The sequence below is a fragment of the Aegilops tauschii genome, chromosome 1 (assembly GCF_002575655.3).
Source record: "Aegilops tauschii subsp. strangulata cultivar AL8/78 chromosome 1, Aet v6.0, whole genome shotgun sequence".
In the NCBI taxonomy this organism is placed as follows: Eukaryota; Viridiplantae; Streptophyta; class Magnoliopsida; order Poales; family Poaceae; genus Aegilops; species Aegilops tauschii.
In genome coordinates, this window is record NC_053035.3 from 103,257,148 (window position 1) to 103,271,375 (window position 14,228).

Sequence of the window (14,228 nt, forward strand, 5' to 3'; positions counted from 1 at the left end):
ACAGTCGGACGTCTGAGCGATATCACATAAAGGGCTGATATCAAAAGTAAATAATAAGAGTGCCACAGTCGGACGTCTGAGCGACATCACATAAAGGGCTTATATCACAAGTAAATAACAAGAGTGCGACAGTCGGACGTCTGAGCGACATCACATAAAGGGCTTATATCATAACTTAATAATTCAGTAGTTCAAGAATATAAATCATTTCAAGTACGAGATAAATAAAAGGTTAGTCCATCCATAGGAATAACGATTAAACTGGGTTTACCACTCAAGCTTGTTCACCGGGGATTTACCACGAGGATTGACATAGATATAGATATACTGGCCATGGTCCTTGACCATAGATACGATGACTCGGAAGGAATTTGACTCTGCAGAGTTGGTACTTTAACCACAACCAACGGATTTCAGTAGTCACGGGGACTAGTTCCGTTTACGGTGTTTTAGGAGAAACACATCTAATCAGTACACACCCATTCAACATTCTGAAGCTAGGAATCACACTCGGCAACGTTCAAGAAAAACCTTGAGACGGGGAGGCTACAACCTCGCGTAGCATGGGATCAAATTTATATACGCACGCTCTAAGGGGTGCCCCCCTCTCGGTCCCAACCGGAAACACCCATGCCCCCTGACCGGATGACTGGCTTTAATCCAGGGCCATGGAACCCTCATCCCGGCCCCTCTATTTGGTGTGTACTCAGAAAAAGGTTACCAACTTACTAAACCGTATTCTTGGCAGAAAACATGTGGCGGCACGGAAAGGGGAAGAACGATAACGTGACTCAGTCCACGTTAACGTCGGAGTTTATCGAACATCGTAAGGCTGGCATGCTACAACAATACCACCTTACTGCCTTTCATGTCACCACATGACTAGGCCATCTCTCATCAGAGATCATAGTAACTTCGGAGCACACGGATAGTTGCCTTACATGCAACGAGATACTCACCGATGCTCATATGCCATGCACAAACCATTCAGGCAAACATGCAAAACACTCGTCACATCAAAGGTTCAAACATGCTTGCCTGGTTCGGAGAAGTCGGAGTCTAGCCCGGCGCAGTTCGCGGCTCCGTCACCTCCTCCGGAACCTACGGTATAGCGAAAACGTACACTAACGTGAAAATCATCGCGTTCATAAAATTTGTTCCAAAATTTTTCCAAATAAATACTATAAAAAACTAGACAAAAATACAAGACTGACAGAAAAAGAATCACTCAAAAATCATCTTTTATTAAAAAGTTATAAGGGTTTTAGTCCAGGGACTAATCTGTGATGAAACAGAAAAGATCCAGGGACTTAACTGAGAAAACAGAAAACGGTTCGGAGTAAAAGATGTCAGCCCAAAGAGAAATTGTATTTGCCCGAAGGCGCCAACAGAAAACGGTTCGAGGAGAAAAAGGAATAGAGGCTGACGGGGGGGTCCACACGTCAGGTTTGAAAACCTCGCCGGCGCCCGAAGACTGCGGTGGTCGCCGGCGTTGAACCACGGCGAGGCAGGGAGATCGGAGTGTACCAAGAGGTTCAGTGCGTCCTTCCACGTCGGTGGGTGGTGGACTTGACCGACGGAGAGCACCACGTCGACGTCGACACTTTCTCCGGCGGACGGCGGCTCGGGCGATGGTGGAGAACTCCGGTGGGTGCTGCAAACTTCAAATTGAAGCGCGGGTCAGCAGAGTGGATGCACTAGAAGGCTACTGGCAAGAGCTGAGGGGTAGAGGTGCACGCACGGGAGCGAATCGAGCTGGATCCCGTGGCGGGTCGAGGCGGCCGGAGTTGGGGAAGAAGGCTCCCTCGGGGCTCTTCCAGTGGCTTGGCGTGGTATTGGAGGTGTGCAGAGGTGGTGTGGGTTCGGGTTCGAGCTCGGGGCCTCTATTTATAGGCGATCCGAGGGGCTGGCCGTGAACGGGAAATCTCCAGCAAGCGATTACGGCGAGGCAGTGGTTGAGCAGGGAGGTTAAGTGGCCAGGCAGCATCAGGGAGGTTTACTGGTGCCGTTCCACTGCTAACCTTGGTCGGGCTTGGCGTAATGGCGCCGGTCCTCGACGGGGCGGCCGTTCGGGCACGGCGGCGGCAGAGAGCGCGCTCCGCGCCTAGCAGTTCACGACGAGGGTGGCAGCGTGCACGGGGGAGTGGATGGCCACGCGGCGGCCTCCGGTGGCTTGGGCGGCGCTGGACGGCGCCGTCTACGCTGCGCCCCTCTCTGGCGGCCGCAAAGCCGCCGCTGCCGTCGCTCACGGGGTGGCGCACCTCCTCCTGCTCGTCGCCGACGCCCGCAACCTTCCAGGCGTTCGTGCGGCGCCAGGGACAAGAAGGAGGGGACGGGGAGCAAGGCGCCACCGCGGCACTGGCGAGATCGACGTCGGGCTCTGAAGAAAACGACAGCAGCTCTGAAACTTTTTATCTGAATTTACTGAACATGATAGCAACAGTGTCCAGCAGGTGTTCGATGAAATGATTTGGCAAGGAGGAAAAAATTTCTGGAGCTGGGACTTGGTGAGGTGACCTCTCAATGCACCCAGAGGCTGCCTGAATTTTCTCAGATTTTTAGGAGAAGAATTCAAATGAATTTCATCAAATTTGGCAAATGAGGTCCAAACTTGCAGCAAGTGTAGTTTGAAAAATTTGAACTGGAGACCAGTGGATCTTCATGGATCCTGGTTGAGGGCTCAAAGGACTAGCTAGGGAAATTGGTTTGGAGGCAAAATTCAAAGCAGAAAGGGTAGCTCCTTTGTAAACCTCCAAGGATCAAGATAGAAGGCAGAAATTGTTTTTGATGAGAAGTAAATGGAAACAAATATATGGAGAGGTTCAACTTGCTGGATTTGAAGAATAACTTGATACAAAGGTGGGGAAAGGCTTTTGGGAGGGGATTTCCACTTAGGTCATGGCAAGAGGAATTTTGAAAAGGGGAAAAGATCACTCAAAATGCCCTAGGGCTATTTAAAAGATTTTTCAAAAGAAATTTTCCCAAGTGAAAAGCATTTGGTTTTGAGTCCAAATACAAAAGAAAACCTCCAAGACCAAAAACCAAGTCTTGGGTGAATCCAAACAAAAATATTTGTCACAAAAGAGAATTTTGAGAGGGAGAGTTCTTTAGAAGAAAAAAAATTTAAATATCCTCCCTCAAATCAAATAAAAGTTTTGAAAAGCCAAAATAAAATTTTGGGTGTCACAACACCTACCCCCTTAGGAAAAATCTCATCCTCGAGATTTCAGCTGATCCTCAAATAGATGTGGGTACTCTGCCTGAAGAAAATCTTCTCTTTCCCAGGTAGCTTCATCCTCGGTGTGATTGCTCCACTGAACCTTGAAAAATCTAGTTGTTTTCTGACGGGTCCTCCATTCTGACTCTTCCAATATCTTTATTGGCCGCTCTCTGTAGGTGAGGTCTGGTTGTACATCAATGCTCTCATGGGATACATGCTTTTCCGGGTTGTTCACACATTTCCTCAATTGTGAGACGTGGAACACATCGTGGACGTGTGACAGTTCCTTGGGTAGGTCTAGTTTGTAGGCTACTGTGCCTCTTCGTGCAGTCACACAGAATGGTCCAATAAATCTCGGGGCTAGCTTCCCCTTAATTTTGAACCGTTGTAGGCCCCTCATAGGAGACACTCGCAGGTATACGAAATCACCGGGTTCAAAGCTGACCTCATGATGTTTTTGATCGTAATAGCTCTTTTGTCGGCTTTGAGCTGTCTTGAGTCTGTCCCTGATCTGTTTAACCTTCTCCTCGGCCTCCTTGAGCATGTCTGGGCCGAAGATACGACTGTCACCTGCCTCTGACCAATTTAGTGGGGTACGACACCTCCGTCCGTACAATGCTTCGAAGGGTGCCATTTGTAAGCTGGCTTGGTAACTGTTGTTGTAAGCAAACTCGGCATACGACAAACTTTCTTCCCAACTGGATCCATAGGTGAGCACACAGGCTCTCAGCATGTCCTCTAAGATTTGGTTCACGCGTTCCGTCTGTCCATTAGTCTGAGGGTGGTACGCTGTACTGAACGCTAGTTGCGTGCCCAGAGCTTGTTGTAGGTGATCCCAAAATTTAGAGACAAATTGAGTGCCTCGGTCGGATATTATAGTCTTTGGGACCCCATGCAGACAAACTATACAGGAGAGATAAAGCTTGGCTAGCCTTTGTGTGGAGTAGGTCGTCTTCACGGGAATGAAATGGGCTACCTTGGTTAGCCTATCTGTGATGACCCATATGGCATCATTTCCGCGTTGCGATCAAGGAAGTCCGACGACGAAGTCCATTCCGATTTCATCCCATTTCCACTCAGGTATCCTGTTTGGCTGGAGTAGCCCTGCTGGCTTTTGATGCTCGGCTTTAACGCGCTGACATGAATCGCAACAAGCAATAAATACAGCTATATCCCTTTTCATACCCTGCCACCAAAATCTTTCCTGAATCTCTTTGTACATTTTGGTTCCTCCAGGATGGATCGAGTATGGAGCGGTGTGGCTTTCGGTTAGGATTTGTTGCTTGAGTTCCTCAATGTTTGGTACGCAAAGTCTGTCCCCGTACCATAATATTCCTTCCTTGTCTGTGACAAACTCTGAAGCTTTGCCAAGGCTCATTTTCCTCTTTATTCCTTCGATGCTGGGGTGCCCTTGCGGAGCCTTCTTAATTTGTTCCACTAGGGTGTGATGTATCTCCAGATTCGATACGGTGCCCTCAGAGACTAACACCATGTTGAGTCTAACGAATTCCTGCTGAAATTCAGGCCTCAAGTTCTGTGGACTGTCGTTGTCCGGGCTGGGGTTCCGACTAAGAGCATCTGCCACTACATTTGCTTTCCCTGGATGGTAGTGAATGCCGACATCATAGTCCTTAACCAATTCCAACCAGTGTCGTTGGCGTAAATTTAGCTCTGGTTGTGTGAAAATATATTTAAGGCTCTTATGGTCCGTATATATTTCACAATGATTACCCAACAAAAAGTGTCTCCACTCCTTGTGTGCATGGATGACCGCTGCTAGCTCCAAGTCATGAGTTGGATAATTTTCCTCATGCTTCCGTAGTTGCCTGGAAGCATACGCGACAACTTTGCCATCCTGCATCAGCACACATCCGAGGCCTTTCCGGGATGCGTCACAATATACTTCAAAACTCTTGTGTATGTCTGGCACAGTTAAGACCGGTGCGGTTGTTAGTTTCTTCTTGAGTTCTTGGAAGCTCCTCCCGCATGCTTCCGTCCATACAAACTTCTTGTCTTTCTTGAGCAATTGGGTCATTGGTTTTGCCAAAGTGGAGAATCCTTCAATAAATCTTCTTTAATACCCGGCCATTCCAAGGAAACTCCGCACATCTGTCACGTTGGCTGGTGGTTTCCAGTCAAGTATGGCTTTGACCTTTTCTGGGTCTACCGCCACGCCTTCTTGGGTTAATATATGGCCTAGGAAACCAACTTGCCTTAGCCAAAATTCACACTTGCTAAATTTGGCGTACAATTTATGTTTTCTTAATTCTCCCAAAACAATTCTGAGATGCTCAGCATGCTCTTCTGGTGTCCTTGAGTATACCAGAATATCATCAATGAACACCACAACAAATTTGTCCATAAATTTCATAAACACTTTGTTCATGAGGTGGACGAAATATGCGGGGGTGTTTGTTAATCCAAATGGCATTACTGTGAAATCATATAATCCGTATCTGGAGGTGAATGCTGTCTTAGGGATATCTTCTGTCCGTACTTTCAATTGATGATATCCCGATCTCAAATCAATTTTTGAGAACACCTTGGCTTGCGCGAGCTGGTCAAACAAATCATTTATCCGTGGCATCGGATATTTGTTTTTGATGGTGACCATATTGAGGGCTCGATAGTCTATACACAATCTCAGTGTCCCATCCTTTTTCTTGGCGAATAATACTGGCGAACCCCAAGGTGAGGAGCTGGCTCGAATAAATCCTTTGTCCAGTAATTCCTTTATCTGCTTCTTCAATTCTACCAATTCTGAGGGTGCCATTCTATAAGGTTTCTTATAGATGGGAGTGGTACCAGGTGCTAGTTCAATGCTGAACTCTATCTCTCGGTCTGGTGGCATGCCTGGTAGTTCTTCGGGGTATACGTCGGGAAATTCACACACCACTGGAACTTTTCTCAATTCTGATATGTCCACTTTGTTCAGCTTTGGTTGCCGTGACCGTGGTCTTTCTTGAGCTGTAACCTTTATTGTCTTGCCGTGATGATGAGTGAGGATCACAGTCCGATTGAAACAGTCAATAAATCCTTTGTTGGTGGTCAACCAGTCCATCCCTAGGATGACATCCAGTCCTTTATTTTCCAACACGATGAGATTAGCCTGAAACTTTAGTCCTTCGAACTCAATGATCACTCCTTGGCAGTAACTCTGAGCGATCTGCTTATTTCCGGGGGACTTGATGATCATAGATTTTTCCAAGGGAAGTATCGGAAAATCATGTTGTAAAACAAAACTCTTCGAAACGAACGAGTGAGAAGCTCCAGAAGCAAACAAAACCGTGGCAGGCACTGTGTTGACAGGGAACGTACCGAGTACGATGTCTGGGGCATTCTGGGCTTCTTCCCTGGTCACATGGTTCAGGTGACCCTTCCTGTGATTGTTGTTGGGATTGAAATTGTTGCGCTTGGGGGCTGGATTATTCCCACCATTGTTCGGCTTGGGGGCCGAGTTCCTTGGCTTTGGGCACTGTTTGGCATAGTTCCCTTCTTTACCACAAGCATAGCAAGTGACCCCTGGACGGTACGTGAAGTCCTTGTCCCTGGAATGAAACTGTCTGGTTGGCCTTAGATCAGTAGTCGTGGGTCTTCTTGCTTCAACCCTCTGAACATCAGTCTTGCTCCGGTTCTTGCGAGAAAGAGTCGTCTTGTCCCTTTTCCGCTTACGGATATCCTCCAGACTGCGGCGCTCATTCTCCAAGGTAATGGCCTTGTCAACTAGAGTTTTGAAATCTGGGAAAGTGTGTATGACCAGTTGGCATCTTAATGCTGGTGCCAGGCCGTCCAAATTTTTTTCCATACTTTTGTTCTCAGTCATATGCTCATCGTAGGCATAACGAGATAGCTGGGTAAACTGACCGTTGTATTCTGTCACTGACATGCCTCTTTGTTTGAGGTCATCAAATTATCTTTTCTTGATTTTTATGATGCTCCTGGGGATGTGTGCCCCATGAAATCCTTCCTTAAACTCTTCCCAGGTGATGTTGTGTTCACTGGGATGCATGTGTAGGAAGTTTTCCCACCATGCTGCGGCTGCTCCAGTGAGGTAGTGAGGTGCATAAAGCACCTTCTCATGATCTGAACACTGTGCAATAATCAGCTTTCTTTCGATGTCTCGAAGCCAATCATCGGCTTCAAGAGGCCTATCAGTGTGAGCAAACGTTGGAGGGCGTGTCTTCTGCAGTTCAGACAACTTGGAGTGTGGTTGGTACGTCTCACGGTGGTTTCCCATATTGATGACGTGATTCATCATCTCTTGGTGCTATTGCTGGCTTTGTTCGAAGAGGCGACATACTTGAGATAAAGCTGCCTCGCTGTCCTGTTGACTAGACTGTCCCTGAGTGAAGTTGTTGCTGGTCTGTGTCCCATAAACTTCTTCTGGTTGATTGGGCATGGAACGAGTCCACGGACGAGACATTTTCCACTCTGGGGTATTATTTAGCAAAACTCATGAGAAGAACAGTGTGGCACAGGGAAAATCTTGCAAAGACAAAATTTAAAAGACCTCAAGATTTTTCAAGAAAACATAAATGGTTTCGCACGGAGAAGAACTGCTCAACACAAACCTTACACGCGATACGCAAACATACGATACATCACTCAGGATGTGCGTACACATTCCTGACATGTTATTAAGGCTAGCACAGCTCTCCGGAAAACAGCGCACACAACTACTACAAGCTTAAACACATAACATACATGCAGGCACAACGCGCGGCTACTAAGCGCACTCAGTGGGAGATGGTGAAGATTTCCTTTCCCTTGCCGAGGGTAAGACCCAGCGGTGCAGGAGACTCAACCTCCACCTCCTCCCTAGTAGGCTCCAGGCGCGTAGTACTGCGCTGAGGTGATGGCGCGGGTGCGACAGGCAGCAGTGCGGGTGCGGCGGGCGGTGCAGCTCTGACTGGAGTAGGAGCGATGACTCGGTCGAACTCCTCAGTGGTAGGCAGACGGCGAGCAGTGGCCAAAATGGCCGGTGCATAAGATGCTGAGGACGAGACGAAAGTCAGAGGCGGTGCCATGTGGAGAAGCTCCTTCCTGCTGGCAGGACCGCCCAGAACTAAGTCCATGCGGGCAGCCACAAGATCGTCCACGAGGTTGTCGAAAGATTCCTCCAGAGCTTTGAGGTACTCGACAAGCATCTCGATAGCTTCATCCCGCTCTCCCCTATGGCAGGCGAATGCATAGTGACAAGTATATGGCACATGGCATGGGAGGTAGCGGTAGCGACGAGTCTTCATCATAGGAAGAATGTCCCGAAGGCGAGCTATCGCCTCACGGGCAGCCATCTGCATGGCATGCCTCTCCGTAGGCATGGCCCTTCCCACAAAACGGAAGTGGCGAGACGCAGAACGTCCTCCCTTGAATTGCACCACGGCCTGGTGCATAGACACGTCGTCGCTGAGCTTGTGCTGGCAAAGTGTGAACTCCGGACGAGTCACTGGCCCGGTCGCGAGCTTGGTGATGGAGACGAGGAGTTTGACAAACCACTCGGGCACATTAGTGAACACCCGGGTCTCGCAGTTGCTGCCAGCCATCTACAAAAGTAGGCAAAAATTCTGAGTAGTCATGTCATAAATTTATGATGACCAACAGAAAATAGCTACAATTGCAAAATGCTGAAAAAGCGCTAAAGACGCTAATAACCGATTAGCGATCGCACCTAGTGGCTTCCTACAGTCAGCCTGGCTCTAATACCAAGCTTGTCACGACCGGTTTTCCAATAAAAATATTTATTGAGAAATCGATCCCTTTTACGGACCAGTAGAGGAGAATCCTTCTTAATGGTAGACAAAATCTTGATCACAGAAGAAAATACCAGGAGTACTGAATATAATACAAGGTTGAGCGGAGACTGCTCAACAATTTATTACAAGCATGCCAATAATACATAAAGGCGGATAGGGTGGCATAGCTACTAACTCGCGATAAAAGCGGTGGTGGATATATCACAGCGAAGTGGGTGATATGACTCCTGAAAACTAACAGCTCTTCGAGCGTCGGGGTGAGGCTCGAGGAGACTTATTGTGGGTGGCGGGAGCGTATAAGATACAAGTGACCAATATCCAGGATCGCACAGGACTGACTGGGATTCCTCTAGGCGTCGGACTCACTATCAAACTCTTCATCCATGAGATCGCCTTCGTCAACATCTGGCCAAATCAACACGCCAGGTGAGTACTATGAAAGTACTCGCAAGACAGTTCGGACATAAGATATAACAAATATAAAAATGATGCATATGAACAGATCAACAAGCGCACTCAGACAATGAGATAATAATGCTAGGGAAATAAAAGAGAAGTCGGGCGGTAGTCCTCCCGAAATCCCAAAGTAATACCAAGGGCCAATCGAGTGTCTGAAAGACTCCTCGGAAGGGTAAAGATAAAATAACAATGCCGCAGTCGGGCGTCAAGGCGACACCACATAAAGGGCTTATAATAAAATATAAAAGACAGTGCATGCCACAGTCGGACGTCTGAGCGATATCACATAAAGGGCTGATATCAAAAGTAAATAATAAGAGTGCCACAGTCGGACGTCTGAGCGACATCACATAAAGGGCTTATATCACAAGTAAATAACAAGAGTGCGACAGTCGGACGTCTGAGCGACATCACATAAAGGGCTTATATCATAACTTAATAATTCAGTAGTTCAAGAATATAAATCATTTCAAGTACGTGATAAATAAAAGGTTAGTCCATCCATAGGAATAACGATTAAACTGGGTTTACCACTCAAGCTTGTTCACCGGGGATTTACCACGAGGATTGACATAGATATATATATATACTGGCCATGGTCCTTGACCATAGATACGATGACTCGGAAGGAATTTGACTCTGCAGAGTTGGTACTTTAACCACAACCAACGGATTTCAGTAGTCACGGGGACTAGTTCCGTTTACGGTGTTTTAGGAGAAACACATCTAATCAGTACACACCCATTCAACATTCTGAAGCTAGGAATCACACTCGGCAACGTTCAAGAAAAACCTTGAGACGGGGAGGCTACAACCTCGCGTAGCATGGGATCAAATTTATATACGCACGCTCTAAGGGGTGCCCCCCTCTCGGTCCCAACCGGAAACACCCATGCCCCCTGACCGGATGACTGGCTTTAATCCAGGGCCATGGAACCCTCATCCCGGCCCCTCTATTTGGTGTGTACTCAGAAAAAGGTTACCAACTTACTAAACCGTATTCTTGGCAGAAAACATGTGGCGGCACGGAAAGGGGAAGAACGATAACGTGACTCAGTCCACGTTAACGTCGGAGTTTATCGAACATCGTAAGGCTGGCATGCTACAACAATACCACCTTATTGCCTTTCATGTCACCACATGACTAGGCCATCTCTCATCAGAGATCATAGTAACTTCGGAGCACACGGATAGTTGCCTTACATGCAACGAGATACTCACCGATGCTCATATGCCATGCACAAACCATTCAGGCAAACATGCAAAACACCCGTCACATCAAAGGTTCAAACATGCTTGCCTGGTTCGGAGAAGTCGGAGTCTAGCCCGGCGCAGTTCGCGGCTCCGTCACCTCCTCCGGAACCTACGGTATAGCGAAAATGTACACTAACGTGAAAATCATCGCGTGCATAAAATTTGTTCCAAATTTTTTCCAAATAAATACTATAAAAAACTAGACAAAAATACAAGACTGACAGAAAAAGAATCACTCAAAAATCATCTTTTATTAAAAAGTTATAAGGGTTTTAGTCCAGGGACTAATCTGTGATGAAACAGAAAAGATCCAGGGACTTAACTGAGAAAACAGAAAACGGTTCGGAGTAAAAGATGTCAGCCCAAAGAGAAATTGTATTTGCCCGAAGGCGCCAACAGAAAACGGTTCGAGGAGAAAAAGGAATAGAGGCTGACGGGGGGGTCCACACGTCAGGTTTGAAAACCTCGCCGGCGCCCGAAGACTGCGGTGGTCGCCGGCGTTGAACCACGGCGAGGCAGGGAGATCGGAGTGTACCAAGAGGTTCAGTGCGTCCTTCCACGTCGGTGGGTGGTGGACTTGACCGACGGAGAGCACCACGTCGACGTCGACACTTTCTCCGGCGGACGGCGGCTCGGGCGATGGTGGAGAACTCCGGTGGGTGCTGCAAACTTCAAATTGAAGCGCGGGTCAGCAGAGTGGATGCACTAGAAGGCTACTGGCAAGAGCTGAGGGGTAGAGGTGCACGCACGGGAGCGAATCGAGCTGGATCCCGTGGCGGGTCGAGGCGGCCGGAGTTGGGGAAGAAGGCTCCCTCGGGGCTCTTCCAGTGGCTTGGCGTGGTATTGGAGGTGTGCAGAGGTGGTGTGGGTTCGGGTTCGAGCTCGGGGCCTCTATTTATAGGCGATCCGAGGGGCTGGCCGTGAACGGGAAATCTCCAGCAAGCGATTACGGCGAGGCAGTGGTTGAGCAGGGAGGTTAAGTGGCCAGGCAGCATCAGGGAGGTTTACTGGTGCCGTTCCACTGCTAACCTTGGTCGGGCTTGGCGTAATGGCGCCGGTCCTCGACGGGGCGGCCGTTCGGGCACGGCGGCGGCAGAGAGCGCGCTCCGCGCCTAGCAGTTCACGACGAGGGTGGCAGCGCGCACAGGGGAGTGGATGGCCACGCGGCGGCCTCCGGTGGCTTGGGCGGCGCTGGACGGCGCCGTCTACGCTGCGCCCCTCTCTGGCGGCCGCAAAGCCGCCGCTGCCGTCGCTCACGGGGTGGCGCACCTCCTCCTGCTCGTCGCCGACGCCCGCAACCTTCCAGGCGTTCGTGCGGCGCCAGGGACAAGAAGGAGGGGACGGGGAGCAAGGCGCCACCGCGGCACTGGCGAGATCGACGTCGGGCTCTGAAGAAAACGACAGCAGCTCTGAAACTTTTTATCTGAATTTACTGAACATGATAGCAACAGTGTCCAGCAGGTGTTCGATGAAATGATTTGGCAAGGAGGAAAAAATTTCTGGAGCTGGGACTTGGTGAGGTGACCTCTCAATGCACCCAGAGGCTGCCTGAATTTTCTCAGATTTTTAGGAGAAGAATTCAAATGAATTTCATCAAATTTGGCAAATGAGGTCCAAACTTGCAGCAAGTGTAGTTTGAAAAATTTGAACTGGAGACCAGTGGATCTTCATGGATCCTGGTTGAGGGCTCAAAGGACTAGCTAGGGAAATTGGTTTGGAGGCAAAATTCAAAGCAGAAAGGGTAGCTCCTTTGTAAACCTCCAAGGATCAAGATAGAAGGCAGAAATTGTTTTTGATGAGAAGTAAATGGAAACAAATATATGGAGAGGTTCAACTTGCTGGATTTGAAGAATAACTTGATACAAAGGTGGGGAAAGGATTTTGGGAGGGGATTTCCACTTAGGTCATGGCAAGAGGAATTTTGAAAAGGGGAAAAGATCACTCAAAATGCCCTAGGGCTATTTAAAAGATTTTTCAAAAGAAATTTTCCCAAGTGAAAAGCATTTGGTTTTGAGTCCAATTACAAAAGAAAACCTCCAAGACCAAAAACCAAGTCTTGGGTGAATCCAAACAAAAATATTTGTCACAAAAGAGAATTTTGAGAGGGAGAGTTCTTTAGAAGAAAAAAAATTAAATATCCTCCCTCAAATCAAATAAAAGTTTTGAAAAGCCAAAATAAAATTTTGGGTGTCACAGTCTTCAACATCGTTCACCACAAGGTTGTTGAAACTGTAGATGTGCGGTTCAATGAAACTAATGGCTCGCAAAGAGAGCACCTACCTCCTGTGCTAGATGAAAAGTCACATGAGGAAACCATCAAGTTCAAGGCCACTGAGGATGTCATTCCTACTGAAGAATCTGCTGAAGAAGTCATCCCAGATCGTGAAGAACATCATGCTGGTGCACCTGAAGAAAATGGTTCTGAAGAAAATGATCAAATTCCACATCGTCAACCAGCTCATCCTCGCGTAGCAAATGAAGTGCAGATTAAGAAAATCATCAGCGACATCAACGCACCCGGTCCTCTCAAACGCTCAAAAGTTTCACATTTGTCTAACTTTTGTGGGCACTTTGCTTTCGTCTCTATCACAGAGCCCACTAAGGTAGATGAAGCATTTCTGGAGCCTGAGTGGATTCAAGCTATGCAAGAGGAATTACACCAGTTCAAGCTCAACAATGTGTGGGAACTTGTCAAGTGACCAGACCCACGCAAGCACAATATCATTGGCACCAAATGGATCTACCGCAACAAGCAAGATGAAAATGGCCTTGTGGTGGGGAATAAGGCATGGCTTGTAGCTCAAGGCTACACACGGGTTGAAGGAATTGATTTTGATGAGACTTTTGCACCTGTTGCTAGACTTGAGGCTATTCACATATTACTTGCTTATGCTAACCATCACAATATCATCTTATAACGAATGGATGTGAAAAGTGCATTCCTCAATGGTATGCTTGAGGAAGAAGTATATGTTGCTCAACCCCCAGGTTTTGAAGATCCAAAGCATCCTGACAAAGTCTTCAGACTCAATAAGGCCCTCTATGGCCTCAAGCAGGCCCCTCGGGCGTGGTATAATATTTTGAAGGAATTCCTCATGAAGAAAGGCTTCAAACCCGGTTCACTTGACCCAACTCTTTTCACCAAAACCTATGATGAATTATTCATGTGCCAAATATATGTTGATGATATTATCTTTGGCTGTACTGACCAACGTTATAGTGATGAATTTGCCTGTATGATGAGTGAAGAATATCAAATGTCTATGATGGGAGAATTGAAATTCTTCTTAGGTCTTCAGATACGTCAACAGCGCAACGACATCTTCATATCTAAGGAGAAATACCTCAAGGATGTATTGAGGAAATTCGGCATGCAAGATTGCAAAGGCGTCAAAATCCCTATGCCCATAAATGGCCATCTATGCACTGATGAAAATGGTATTGACTTCGATCAAAAGGTATACTGCTCCAAGATTGGCTCCTTATTATATTTATGTGCATCTAGGCCAGATATTATGCTTAGTGTTTGCATGTGTGCCCGT